General features: G+C 37.8%; 1 protein-coding gene across 6 annotated transcripts in view; it reads left to right on the forward strand.

The window, feature by feature from the left end:
- The window catches only part of ptprua (protein tyrosine phosphatase receptor type Ua), a 307,016-nt gene that overhangs the window by 212,588 nt on the left and 80,831 nt on the right, over nucleotides 1-13,597 (forward strand). The window lies entirely within an intron of this gene.

Below are 13,597 nucleotides of genomic sequence, written 5' to 3' on the forward strand. Positions count from 1 at the left end.
GTCACATAAGGGGAAAAATCTAATTGGCTTCTATAAAAAAAAAAAAGGGTGTATTTTTTTCTCAAGTTTTTTGTTTGTACATCTAACTAAATGTCTACAACTGACATAAAATTGAATTCTGCAAAATAGGTCCCCTAAAATGTCAGGCTGTAAATATGAAAATGTGTATACTGTGGATACATATATATACAAAACATCATTATCATTTATCCTGGGGGTTTTAGTCTATCCTAGGGCCAACTCATTACTGTGCACAAGCACACACACACAATCTCGAAACATCAATTAACCTACAGTGCACATCTTCGGCCTTTTGAAGAAACCGGAGCGCTGGGAGGAAACGCACCAAGCATGCGGAGCACATGCACACAGGACAGAGGCATGATTCAAACCCCCAACCCTAAAGCTCAGAGACAGCTTTAAATACAATAAAAGCAACAATTATTATTATTATTTTAAAATCCTCATAGCAACATTATAAGTTAAAATGTTCTGATCTTAGCCAAGTGTGTCTTGACCTCACACTCAGACACTTTTGGCATGTATATTTTACCCTCTGAAATATGTTTCAGAAAGGTGACTTCACATTGCTCCTGTTGACGGAGAGCTGATCCGCTTTGCCCTGACCTCCCAGCTCTTTGTTTGTCCTCTCTGGTGCAGTCATGCATTGCGCATGCTGATCGCTTGTTTTCTTGTTACTTTTGTTGGTGCATGCCATACCAAGAAAAAATATATATATAATCTCCAAACTGACCAGTCCTTGAAGGTTTTTTTTGCACTCTTGACAAATTCATGCCGTCAGTTTGCTACAGAACTGTTGTTGGGACTTTGTAGCAGCCGTATCTTTCCCTGTCTTGTTGGGGTTATTAGGAAACAGTGATGGACGACCGAGGAGTGAAAGGAAGTAATTCCACATTCCCGATTCGATTAGCTACAAATACTTGAAGTCGTTTCGTTGGTGCCTATTCGGATGTGAGAAGTAATTTCACTCTCTTGCACTAATAATCGAATTAAAAAGTAAATACATAAATCAACAGGAAATCTGAGCACTTTTGATGAGTTGCTGGAATGATATCATCTGGCAGGATGAAGTTAGTTGCACAAACAATGTGGAACATTCCTGTTGGGGAATTACTACAGCAGTGGATAGTGTTGCACTGTATTACATGCACTTGATATATGTGCACGATTATTTCTGGGCTGCTATCCAGCCTTAGCTTGAGTGGATTGCACAGTACAGGACAGTCTTTGTGCATGGAGTTTGCATGTTCTCCCTGTGCTTGGTGGGTTTCCTCCGGGTACTCCGGTTTCCTCCCACAGTCCGATGACATTCGTGTTCGGCTAATCGGCGTTCCAAAAATGCAATAGGGGAATGTTAATGGGCCGTCGAGTTGGCAACCCGACCCCTTAAGTAATGATGGATCTACCTCCAGGGTGGGGAGTATCCAACGCCTGATGTGCAAAAAAAACAAAACAAAAACAAACAAACAAACAAAAAAACAACAACAACAAAATACCTAAGCATACTTAAGTGTACTTGCTCAAGACTAATGACTAGAAGACGTGAGGTTTGCTATTTTGAAACAACTAATTTTAAACTAAATGCATTTTAGTTTTAATTAAGTATACTTTTGCGTAAAACAATTTTAAGTATACTCAGTAAACTTAAAGTATATGGCTGTGTGTGCACTAACGTGCATACCTGAAAGTATGTAATTAAAGTATATACTATTTAATGCATTATATTACTTATTATAAATATTATTGGCCAAATATCATTTTGATACACTGCATGCCATTAAAAATAGAAAAATTACTAAATTGCATGTTGGAAATGCATTGTTAAAGACTGACAGTAGGAATCACAGCTGTATCACCACTGGGCTTGCTTCAGTTGGTCAGGTTTAGGCTCAGCATCATTATATGTCAATAAAATAAAGTCAGCTGACGACCTAAATTTACTGAATGACCAGTTTATCACATCAGTGGAGTTTTCCCTTCCTGATGGCACGTGCATATTCCAGCAAAGAAGGTTTTTGGGAGCAAAAGGAATCATTTTCACACATGAACTGGCCCCCACATTGTGCACCGTAATTAACGGGAAAGGCAATCGAACAAAGTGTTTAAGTGTGAGACATGTATGGGACCAGGCACTGTATTATAATTAGAATAATTATTCCACATAAACAAGAGTAAAATAAAATGGAATTTATTTCAGAAACACACTGAAACCATAACACGTTAAATTTATCAATAATGAGGCAGCACAGTGGCACCTCGCAACAAGACGGCCTCATAACCTGAATAATGGTCTGTATGTGTGTGCAGTCATCACAGTTTCATTATATTAAATTCCAAATAAATAAATGATGAACTGATTAATTAATTAGTTAAAAAAAAATCTTAAATGTACCTTTTTTTTTTGGTGATACAATTTTTAAATGATGATATAATAATAATAAACATTATATAATCATAAACAATTACAACCTATGAACTAACACATCCTGGACTACAGCAAACTGTAAAACTGAGCTCAATATCTGACAGATTTATGCAATTAATTCATCAATTTATTCATTCATGCATTCATTTTGTGTAAAAATAAAGCCAGTCTATCTCAGCACACACTTCTTTACACACTATTGGCAATGAGGGAATGTCAATTAGGATAATATGCATGTCTTTGGAATGTGGGAGGAAACCGGAGTACCCGGAGGAAATCCACCAAACATGGGGAGAACATGCAAACTCCATACACACAGACCTAAGACAGGACTCGAACCCTCAACTCTAGAGGTCCACAGTGCTAACCACTATTTACATAATAATAATAAATAATAATAAAATAATAATAATAAATAAATAAATAAAAAAGGAGGGGAAAAAATGTATTTGAAATTTTTTTTGAAACTCAGATATCAGTTTCAAAGTGTTTTATGAAACACTGAGCATCCAAAAAGATGTCTCAATACATCAGGCACTTTCTTTTCCCTCTACAGGCAACACAAGCCTTTTTGCAACTGATAAACTACTGACGAGAATTTTCTGGCTCTTTCAATAAGTGACGCACATAATTCTTTCCACTTGCCCCTCTGACACACACCTCGCCCCTGCGTCCTTTCATTCCAACAGCCACATAGCTTATGAATGAGCTGTAGCTTCATAGGTCATAGACAGGTCAAATAGACACGCTAAAGGGTATTTGTATTGTTTTCTTTTTTTTTTTTTTGTAGCAAGATTAAATGTTCCCCAAAACAAACAGCTTTTTCATGTCCTGCATAAAAGGAAGACCTCCATCTGCACAGTATAACATCAGTGTTAATGATACCATTTGATGCTCTCTCCTCCCTTCAGCTGATGGTTTAATAGAACTGCTTTTTGATTGTCCTTATGTTTTTCTTTTTTTCCTTTAAAGTCTAGACATTAGGGTGACACAAGCACACTAATGTGAGTGGAGTGACACAGGCACCATATTGTAATTTCCTATTTTAAGGTTCCTTTGGGTCACATATTGTGTCTGTCCAAAAGAGTCAATTACCGTACTTGACCATTACCTCCTCGGTTGATAAAGCTTCTCAGCAGTTAAGAAGCTTTGACGAAATATCCTGCGACACTCGAAAGAATGGAAAGTTTTGTTTTTTTCTCTCCTCCACCTTTTATTTATTTATTTTTTTTGTGAGGTCGCATTATGGATTGTTGAATTATCGGCAGAAAAGCTCCAGACATCATATTGGTTCAATCACATGCACTGATGAAGATCACATAGGACAAAATATATTCTTATGAACAATATTGTGGGACGTTACTTTTTAAAGTAACTAATTACGTTACAAAATTACTGTCTTAAAAAAGTAATCAGTTACATTACAGCATTACTTTCGGATAAAAATAACTAGTTCGAGTACTTTTCCATTGCAGGTGATGAAAACCCCTTTGTGATTTCTCATGCCTGTTGTTTTAGTCAAGATCTTTATAATTATTCTACCATCATCACTCAGTGAAGTTTGGCCCATAATCTGTTAACTACTAATACCCCTATCTCACCCACGCGGTTTCGCACAGTGGCCATACTGTAAGTACAGTTCATCGCGATTAACCGCGCGTCGGTCCTCGCATAGTTTAACTGCATAGGTGAGATAGGGGTATAACAGCAGGAATAACAGAGGGGGGTGGGGTATCGGGGCGGGGCTTGTAGGACGGCTTTCACAAACACAATAATGGATTGGGAATACCTCCTGCCTGGCTCAGAGATTACATAAATTGTCTGAATAACAGATTACAGTTAAAAAAACAACAACTTAATAACTGAGTACTTAAATGGCGGTTCTAACGCGTTAGATTACTCTTTACATCAAAAAAGCAATCCAAGTTACTTTGTAACGCGTTACACCCAACTGCTTATAAATACAGTGGTAACTCAGCATACGAACGCCTCTTTTCATGAATTTCTGCCCCAAAAATTGAAAACTAACAGAGAATTTGGTTTAGCTTGCAAAGCACTTTCGGCATATAAGTGGCCGAACCGAACGCTGAAGTACAGAACACCAAAGTTGCACGCACATACTGTACGTCCGGGAGCATTCAAAACTTGTCAAGTAAAAGTAATTAAAAAATTTTTTGGTGTTTATTTGCATTTTGTGCAAGATTTAGTTAAGACATACTGTAGCACCATGCGTCTCAAGAATGTTAGCAAGAACGGTAGCAAGAAGAAAACAGAGCGACTTTCAGTTTCGGCACCAAGAGGAATTAAGTGAGGTTAAATGTCTGATTATTTCATATTTTACCTTATTTACGTTTCTTTTCTAAATGTCTACATGACTCGGTGTTGGCAATTGGTAATGCTCTCAAGTGGCTGGAACAAATTATCTGCATTTACATTATTTCCTATGGGAAAATCTGTTTTGCAATACAAAACTTCGACTTACGGAACTCGCCTCCGGAACGGATTAAATGTGTAAGATGAGGTACCATTATATCATATAATTTTTTTAAACGTATGAACTGTAACATTTCGATATCCTCCATATCACATGTTTTGAGATATTTTCATTATCCAAAACAAAAGAAATGAAAAAAGAAATTGTGCAAGGATGGAAGACAGAACCTGCAATAGTGACCATTTGAGCTGAAACCGGTGCAGCATTATTTCGTAGTCCTCTGGTGCATCGTTTGCCAATAAATAAATTGGCTGCCTTCGTTTGTATGTCGTTTCTCAGTGTGCATTTAGATGATTTGTACTACGTTGCATTTGTAAAGGTCCTTGGTTTTGTTCATGGATTTCTAAAGCATTTTAGCTTTTGCAGTTCTGTCCGCGGATGTTTTTTTTTATTTTTTTATTTTGGTTTCAGATAGCAAGACAGTTTCTGTAACAGTTCCTGTTATTTCGGCCTATAAATAGGCTTGAAGAATGACGTTTTTGTCATCGTGTCATGTCGTTTAGCTTGAATGAGGTGCTGTAATAGTCAGCTGTCTTGGTGTGTGCGAGTGTCATATTGCATACAGCTCATCGTACAGGGCATCTCCTGAAGGCATCCATCACATTCAAGGATGATTAAACTGTACAAAAGTAGTTGATTATAAAGAAGACATTAGCGAATAGAATAATGGATACAGCCATCTGTGGTCATTTTAGTGAAATATGGAGGGTGTTGTGAGGTCTAGAGGTGTACTGTATATGCACCACGATACTACAGTATCCTTAGGAACGTACATTGGACTTTTTAATTTGATTTAAAATCATTCTGATTTTATATTGCAACTAAACTGTTTATATGGACAAGGATACAGTACAATAATAAAGTCTGTTCACATGATTAAAGCGTTTGTGATCTCTTACGTCAAATCAAGTATTAATGCACATTTTGGATTATTTGGGGTACACTTCCAGATATTTTCAGATTTCTGGTTCAGTAAGCTCTTTTTTAATACCAAGGTTATTACTATTGTATCCTGTGCGGGTTCTGAGATATGGCCAATGAGAGATTGTTTACGATGAGCATCTCAGAAGAAAAAAAAACATCAAAATCCTATTTTCACGAGGACAGAACCTCATTTTGGCACCAGGATTTTCCTGCTAACCCTGACAACAACATCTCCAGCGGTGCAGATTTATATAGAAAAAATGCTCTCAATTATGTAGAAGGATCAGGAAGATTAGATATTTATCACCAGATTCATGTCGAAATTGAAGTTTTGATACATTTCACCTACTGCACTCTATTAGCTGTAGCACACAACCAACGCGTGCGGTTTAATACCCGACAGGTCACATTTAATCAGAATACAAACTTTTTGACATGTGCAAAATGGTTCAACCTGCTGTGAAGCACAGGATCTGCCTGAAATATAATAGAATCCAATAATTTTTCCATTTATAAAAAATAATCATTCCAATAAATCCTGCCTTTTGCATTATGATTGGTTACAATACTTTAATCTCATATTTGATCGTTTACATGCTTTACTATGTGTAAAATGCGAGCCAATCTGTCCGTGCTTATTATTCAGGCGAAGACCTAGTAGATATAAGTAAAAACAGGTCAGGGAAAAGTTGTTCTCATGGAGTTTGCTCATCAGGAACAGAAGCTAAATTACCCTCTCGGGAAAAAAAAAAAAAATGACCATCACCAAGTGCGTGCAAAAGGAATACAGTGCCTTGCAAAATTCATGCCCCTTGATCTTTTCCACATTTTGCCTTCCCAAGACATGTTGCCACCACCATGTGCCATGTTAGGTTTTTTTTTTTTTTTAGCCACATATAAAATTTTGTATTTAGGTCAAATTTTGGTCTCATCTGACCAGAGCACCTTCTTCCACATGTTTGCTGTCTCCCCCACATGACTAACCGCAATCAGCAAACGGGACTTCGTATGGCTTTCTTCTTGCCAGTTTTGTGGCGTGCACGACTAATAGTTCAGATTCTCCCACCTCCCCCTCCAAAACTATCCTGGGCCCCCTGCTTCTTTGATTAATGCTCTCTTTCAGTTTAGGTGCCATACTATTTCCATCTCCGTGAGATATTCAAAGGTTGGGATAGTTGGAAATTAGATTATGTGGATAAATTTAAGGGGTACGAATACTTTTGCAAGGCACTGTATATTTATTCCAACAAGAGAGAAACGATCAAAGTGTTTACACGGCTAATATTTACCTATTGAACGAATTATCACAGGATTACACGCCTCCCCTCTCCCCACACCATTGCAAATGAAAATTGGGCCGGATCGGGTCAGACGGTTCCGACTGATGTAATGCAGTTTTATTCAGATTACTAGTGGAATATTAGTGTCCATGTAAAAGTATCTATATACAGAACGGTCATACAGTGCATTATTAATCCCTGCTGTAATAACACAATTCCTCACATAAGGAATGCAACATGCTTCACATAAACAGGCTTTTGGCTGTTTATTCAGTTTGGGCCGGATAGTCACCCACATCGGAGAAATCCCCTAACAGTAATGTAACATTTGTATGTACAAGGCACAAAGGCATAATCGGGAGCTCAGACAGGTTATTTTGTCGATATAATGAGGTATAATTCCTACTAGCTAGGATTAGACCATGATTGAGATAAGCTATTTCGCTGCAGGTTTTTCTTCACAAATCACCTGATAATTGAGGTCAAAACCAGTAGATTGCTTCATTTTCTTTTCAGAATATCCTGCTTGTGTATGTTAACAATAGGGGAAAGTTTGGGGAAAAGGATTTTTTTTTTTATTATGATTTTAAATTGCATATTATGATGCTCACACTTTCAAAAACAACCTAAACATTTTGCCGTAATTGTATTTGAAATATGTAATTTATCAAATGAAAAAATAAACAAATGAAAGAAATTTATGATAGGAATTATGATATGATCTCATACAGCCAGGAGTCAAAAAATTTTGGAAACCAAATAAAATTTTTAGAAGAAACCCTTTTCATGACGTAACTAGATGACCTCATGAACAGTAGCCATGCCGATTTAAACGAAAGCTTTAGATACAAGAATTTAATTAGCTGTGCTTTATAATTAGAATAATGATGATGATTAGTGGGTACGAGAGTACAGGAGCACACATAATAGTACAGAAAGGCTGTGTTTAATAAGAAGAATGCTTGAGATATGTTCGTGAACGCATGACAGTCGAATGGTCTGTTGGCAAACGCTAAGCCCTACTGTACTAGCACGTGCGCTCCTGTACTCTCAAGCCAGGCAAAAAATGCCAGGGAGTAAAGAATCTATGTCTATCTTATACTGTATGTCTGGATAAAAGCTAAGGGGCAACCCTCAGGTCTGAAAAATTTAACCACCGTGGAAGCACCAACGCAAAAGCACTAACTGGCTCCGAAAGTGAGCCAATCCCCATAGACCCCTACCATGCTAAAATGCTCAATGTTTCAGTTATGTAACAGAAATAAACGTATTTACAGCCTGGTACAAAAAATGCATAATTAGGAGCCAGATTAAGTGACAGTTGACAGTTTCAGTAAATTGCATTTACATTTACATTTACATTTAGGCATTTGGCAGACGCTCTTATCCAGAGCGACTTACAAAAATATGTGGCTTGCAGGTGCCAAATCGCTGACTGTCTGCTAGGCATAACTTTAGAAACCACCCCAACTTTTGTTAGTAGGCCAGGATCGAAGCGCAGGGTCAGCCACCTGGAGCAGATAGAGTTAAGGACCTCGCTTAAGCGCCCAACAGCGTCAACCCGGTAGAGCTGGGGCTCGAACCACCAACCTTCCGATCAGTGATTCAGAGCTTTAACACACTAAGCTACCACCGTCTCATCACAGCCAATCACAGGCAATCAAATGCAATAGCTTATAAATTAGCATTAGCCACATTAACTCTGGCATTTTAGCTAAGCTAAGGATAAAATAGCTAGCTTGTGTTAACCAACAGCCAGTCACTGGTTGCTCCACTCTTTTGCTCATTTATGGATTAATTAGGGTTTAGGCCGAGTAAGTTCTTGGCAAGATGGCGAAAACCAGGGGTGACATCACAAAATGTTTGTCCACTTCTTATACAGTGCATGACAAAAAATACCCGCGAATGAATAAAAACTTTGGTAACGTTGGTGACCATTTCAGTCGCAATCTGTAGCCCTTATACGTATATATTACAGATTCACTAATCATAAGTATACTCTATGGCGGCACCTCCAGGGTCTGTAGTTGTTTCTTACCTTGGGATCTGTGTGCATGGAGTTTGCATGTTCTTTTCAAGCTTGGTGGGTTTCCTCCAGGTACTTCGGTTTCCTCCCACAGTCCAAAGTTTGGCAGATTAGGTTAATTGGCGTTCCCAAAATGCCTGTAGTGAATGAATGTGCGTGTGAATGTTGTGATAATGGGAATAAATACAATGGTAATCACATGGTCCCTAGTTGGACTACAGGGGTTCATAGATGGATGGTTTTAATGATGAGTATAGCTTTTTAAATATTTATTAAATGTGTCTAAAAACAAAAGGGTTGCTTCGGATTTGAAGCTACAGTATGTATTTATGAAGCCTATTCCAATGCCGTGAGAAGGCACGCTGCAGCTGTCCCATGGCACCTTTCATTTTATACCACACGCCGCCTGGTTTTCCATTCAATCGTTTTGTTAATCTAAATGTAAACATCTGACGGGCCATCAGATAATTATGACTATGCCTTTCCACGTTCCCCTTTGGCTTCTAAACTCTGGGGCAGCGTGGCAAACAGTAGGCATACCGGATGAAATATTGATTAGATATTTAGTTAGGCTGACATTAAATAAAAGCAGGTTTTTTTTATATTTGCAGTAAGAAAAAAATATATAAATGAAGAAAAAAATGTAAAAGAAATCTGAAGACCTTTCGAGTACGGATTTTTTATTTTATTTTGAAGCTACTCCAATTTGATGAATTATTTTCCTCATTTGATCTCACAATGCCAGACATTGTGGATGGAGGTGAATGAAGAATTTTAAAGAAGGAAACCCTGATCTCAAACGGTCACTGAAATAAAAATCAGACAATGTCTAATTTTTCATTGGTCAATGTTGATTGATTACTCACTCATTGTCTATACCGCTTTATCCTGTATACAGGATATCCTGGAGCCTATACCAGGAGACTTAGGGGCACAAGGCCGGGTACAACCTGGACAGGGTGCCAATCCATTGCATGGTATACATACTTAAATATTCTTTCACACAATACGGGCAATTTGGGAACGCCAGTTAGTCTAATCTGCATGTCTTTGGACTGTGGGAGGAAACCGGAGTACCTGGAGGAAACCCACCAAGCACGGGGAGAACATGCAAACTCCCTAAGGGTGCAATGTGACAATAATAACCACTAAGCCACCGTACTGCATCAAATGTTCATTATGTTATTATTTATTATTGTTTTTGTCAGTTTCAAGTTGGTTGTGGGTTTTTCCATTTTTACTTAATGATCAAAGAGTCAAATACTGGAATTCTAACTAATAATAATAATTATACCTATGAGAGATAATTCTTTGTACCAGTTCATTAAGCAAGTGCATCGACGATGTTCTGTCTCATGGTGGTCTGAGACAATTTCTTCATCCCACCCCCTCAATTTTTTTTTCTGTCTGTAAATAGTGTCTAATGCTTGAGTCTATCTGTAGCTATTCACTCAATCTGAACATTCATTTTGTTCGAGGCTTTTGAACCACGTTTGCATGGCTTCAAACTTAACATCCATCTTGGGAAGTCTGTACGTACTTGCAGCAGATTTGGAGCCGGCGCAGGAAATGTTTTGATCCGTTTCCTGTATAAGCGTCTCCTCCTTTTTTATTCGGCTTATACATCAATGTCAGCATGGCCTGAAGTGTCAATTCATCTCAGTCACTTAGAGCGGCGAGGCGCGCCTCGAAATCAGAATTTACTGTCTAATATCTGCCTAATGCTCCAGACACACACCACGCTCATGTTTTATGTCTTGATAGTTGTGACAAGTGTGAGGATTTTGTTCAGATTTTTTTTTCTTCCCTTTTTTTACTCACACACAGTATATTGATCGTAATAGAAAAGTTTTGCTTACACCATGTGACACGTCTGCACTGCTTTCCAAAACAACAGCACATATTCTGCAACTGAATTAATGTCACGATTATGAGGGTTTTTTTTTTTTTTTTTCATATTCAGTGCCCAGAATCAATCATAGGACCAGTAATTTTGACAGCAGCCCAGCGGATCTGGATGTGTGGCAGGCTAATCATACATACACACAAAGGCGCATTATGTGTAATTTGCCAAATGCATGTGGAAACAGAGCTACTTTGAAATGCATAAAGCTACTACAAAGACCATGTGGAAAACTCTAAGGAAAAAAAAATTCTATTATATGACATGACTGTAGGAAATCAAATATCTGTATTCTCATATTTCAATGTTATGGTACAGTACATACAGCACATTGTATCGTATTTCGTGGTGATGTTCTGTAAGTTTGCTTAATGGTGAGGACAAAATTCATTCAAAAATATTGCAAAAGCTTGGATGCAGTTGTTTTTGCCGAAGGTGGCGCAAACAGTTATTAGATTTAGGGGGCAAATACTTTTTCACATAGGGCCAGGTACTGTACAGTAGGTTTGAATATTTTTTTTCCCTTAATAAGTAAAATCAGAATTTTTTTAATATTGTGTAATATTTTAATTTATTTGATAATATAAATCATTTAAATGTGATTAAAAAATAAATAAATAAATAAATAAATAAAGTAACAAAAACAGTAAGGGGGCCATTTTTAAATGCCACTGTATACTGTATATGGAAAGTATTCAGACCCTCTTAAATTTTTCACTCTGTTATATTGCAATCATTTGCTAAAATCATTTACTGTAAGTTCATTTTGTTTCTCAGTAATGTACACACAGCACCCCATAATAACAGAAATTGTTGACATTTTTGCAGATTTCTTAAAAAAAACAAAAATGAAACATCACATGGGCCTAAGTATTCAGACCCTTTGCTCAGTATTTAGTAGAAGCACCCTTTTGATCTAATACAGCCATGAGTCTTTTGGGGAAAGAAGCATATAATTACACACTCATTATTTTTTTTTTTTGTGTATTGAAAGGAGAATAAAATCTAATAGAACATTTCACAGACAAAAACATAAGCAAGGTTGTCTGGAATTTACAACGAGGCCAGCAAATGTCTGCCGAACTTTTCAAAGATGCTTTAAATATGGCACAATGGTGTATGTAAGGACAAATGTAAAGCAAATCTGGAGAAACATACTGTACTGTACATTTAACTGTAAATTTGATTTTACATTTTTATTTTTTTTTTCTTAAGAATGCCTGTCTACCCCGATCAGCCATAATATTAACACCATATACCATTACCACATCAACTTTTATTGTTATTATATACCAGTAAACTGATCACAGGATCGCGGGCACCCAAGGCTCACTTATGTCTTTGGGGAGCACATGCCAGCCTGTCTTGTCCGAGCAGCATAAAGTGCAAGAAAGGCGTCAGAACCCCCAGTGCACCACAGCAAACCACACACAGGACCCTCCAGACGAAGAGCCCAAGTGGATCATACTGTACACTACTACTGTATATATTGGACAGAATATTTTGCATGGCTGATCAGTGTAGGTGTTCACTGGGTTCTCTGGTTTCCTCAAACCTTGCCTCAGTTTATGGACCAGTTACTCTTTAGGATTGAATACGTGTGCATAAGTGTCTTATTCTGTGTGCTATGCGATGACCTGGCAACCCATTAAGTATATATATAATCCATGCGGTCGTACATTATATATAATGTTCCCAAGTACAGTAGGTCTCTGGATCTGTACAGTATATTATACAGTATGTGTACTGAATATCGTAGGTGTACCAGCAATACACTCTTCCTGGGTGAATTTCTTATAAAGCCCTACAGTAGTTGTAAGAACAAGCAAGTGTCTCTTGCACTGAGTGGTTTTTCACGTGGGAGTTTTTCGATGGTCTGTCTAACACCCAGCCTTAAGAAGTCCCAGCAGATGTGTGTCATTAATTAGTTTAATCAGTGTAGCTTGATTTCGATGCTGCGAGGCTGCGAGGTGGTGTTCGACCCGAACAGTGAGACAGTTCAGAAGTCGCAAATGAGATTTGATTTTCTTCCTTGTTCCATCCTCAGAGGCCATTTGTTCAATTAGTGGCTGTAATGTGCTTTATGTTCAGATGAGTGAGTAGCTATAGATGTTTACCAGCATGAGGTATACGGCTTTGGATCGCGGCAAATCCAGCATTAGAACTGAGATGGTTCAGATTTGGTGTGTCATTAGCCAGACTATTTATAAGGTCCCGTATTTTAATAATTCTGTAACAAGTCTCAAAGCCTCCCTAAATTGTGTCTGTTCACGCTCTAGCTGAAATCACCCCAGATAACGCATTCCATCACCTCAGACTCCACGTTTAACTTTTTTTTCAATATGTATTTACGTAAATAAGCTACTGTTCTGAAAACTGTGCAACAAGCCGGGGGGAGGGGTATCTTCCCATATGACATCACAATAGGAGAAATCTATTTGACTTGCTTAAGCCCCGAACCGTCTAAATGTCTAAAAATAAATTTTGCATTATGGCTCCCTCTTGATACTGATCTACTACAGTA

Source organism: Clarias gariepinus, chromosome 28, assembly GCF_024256425.1.
Source record: "Clarias gariepinus isolate MV-2021 ecotype Netherlands chromosome 28, CGAR_prim_01v2, whole genome shotgun sequence".
Classification (NCBI taxonomy): Eukaryota; Metazoa; Chordata; class Actinopteri; order Siluriformes; family Clariidae; genus Clarias; species Clarias gariepinus.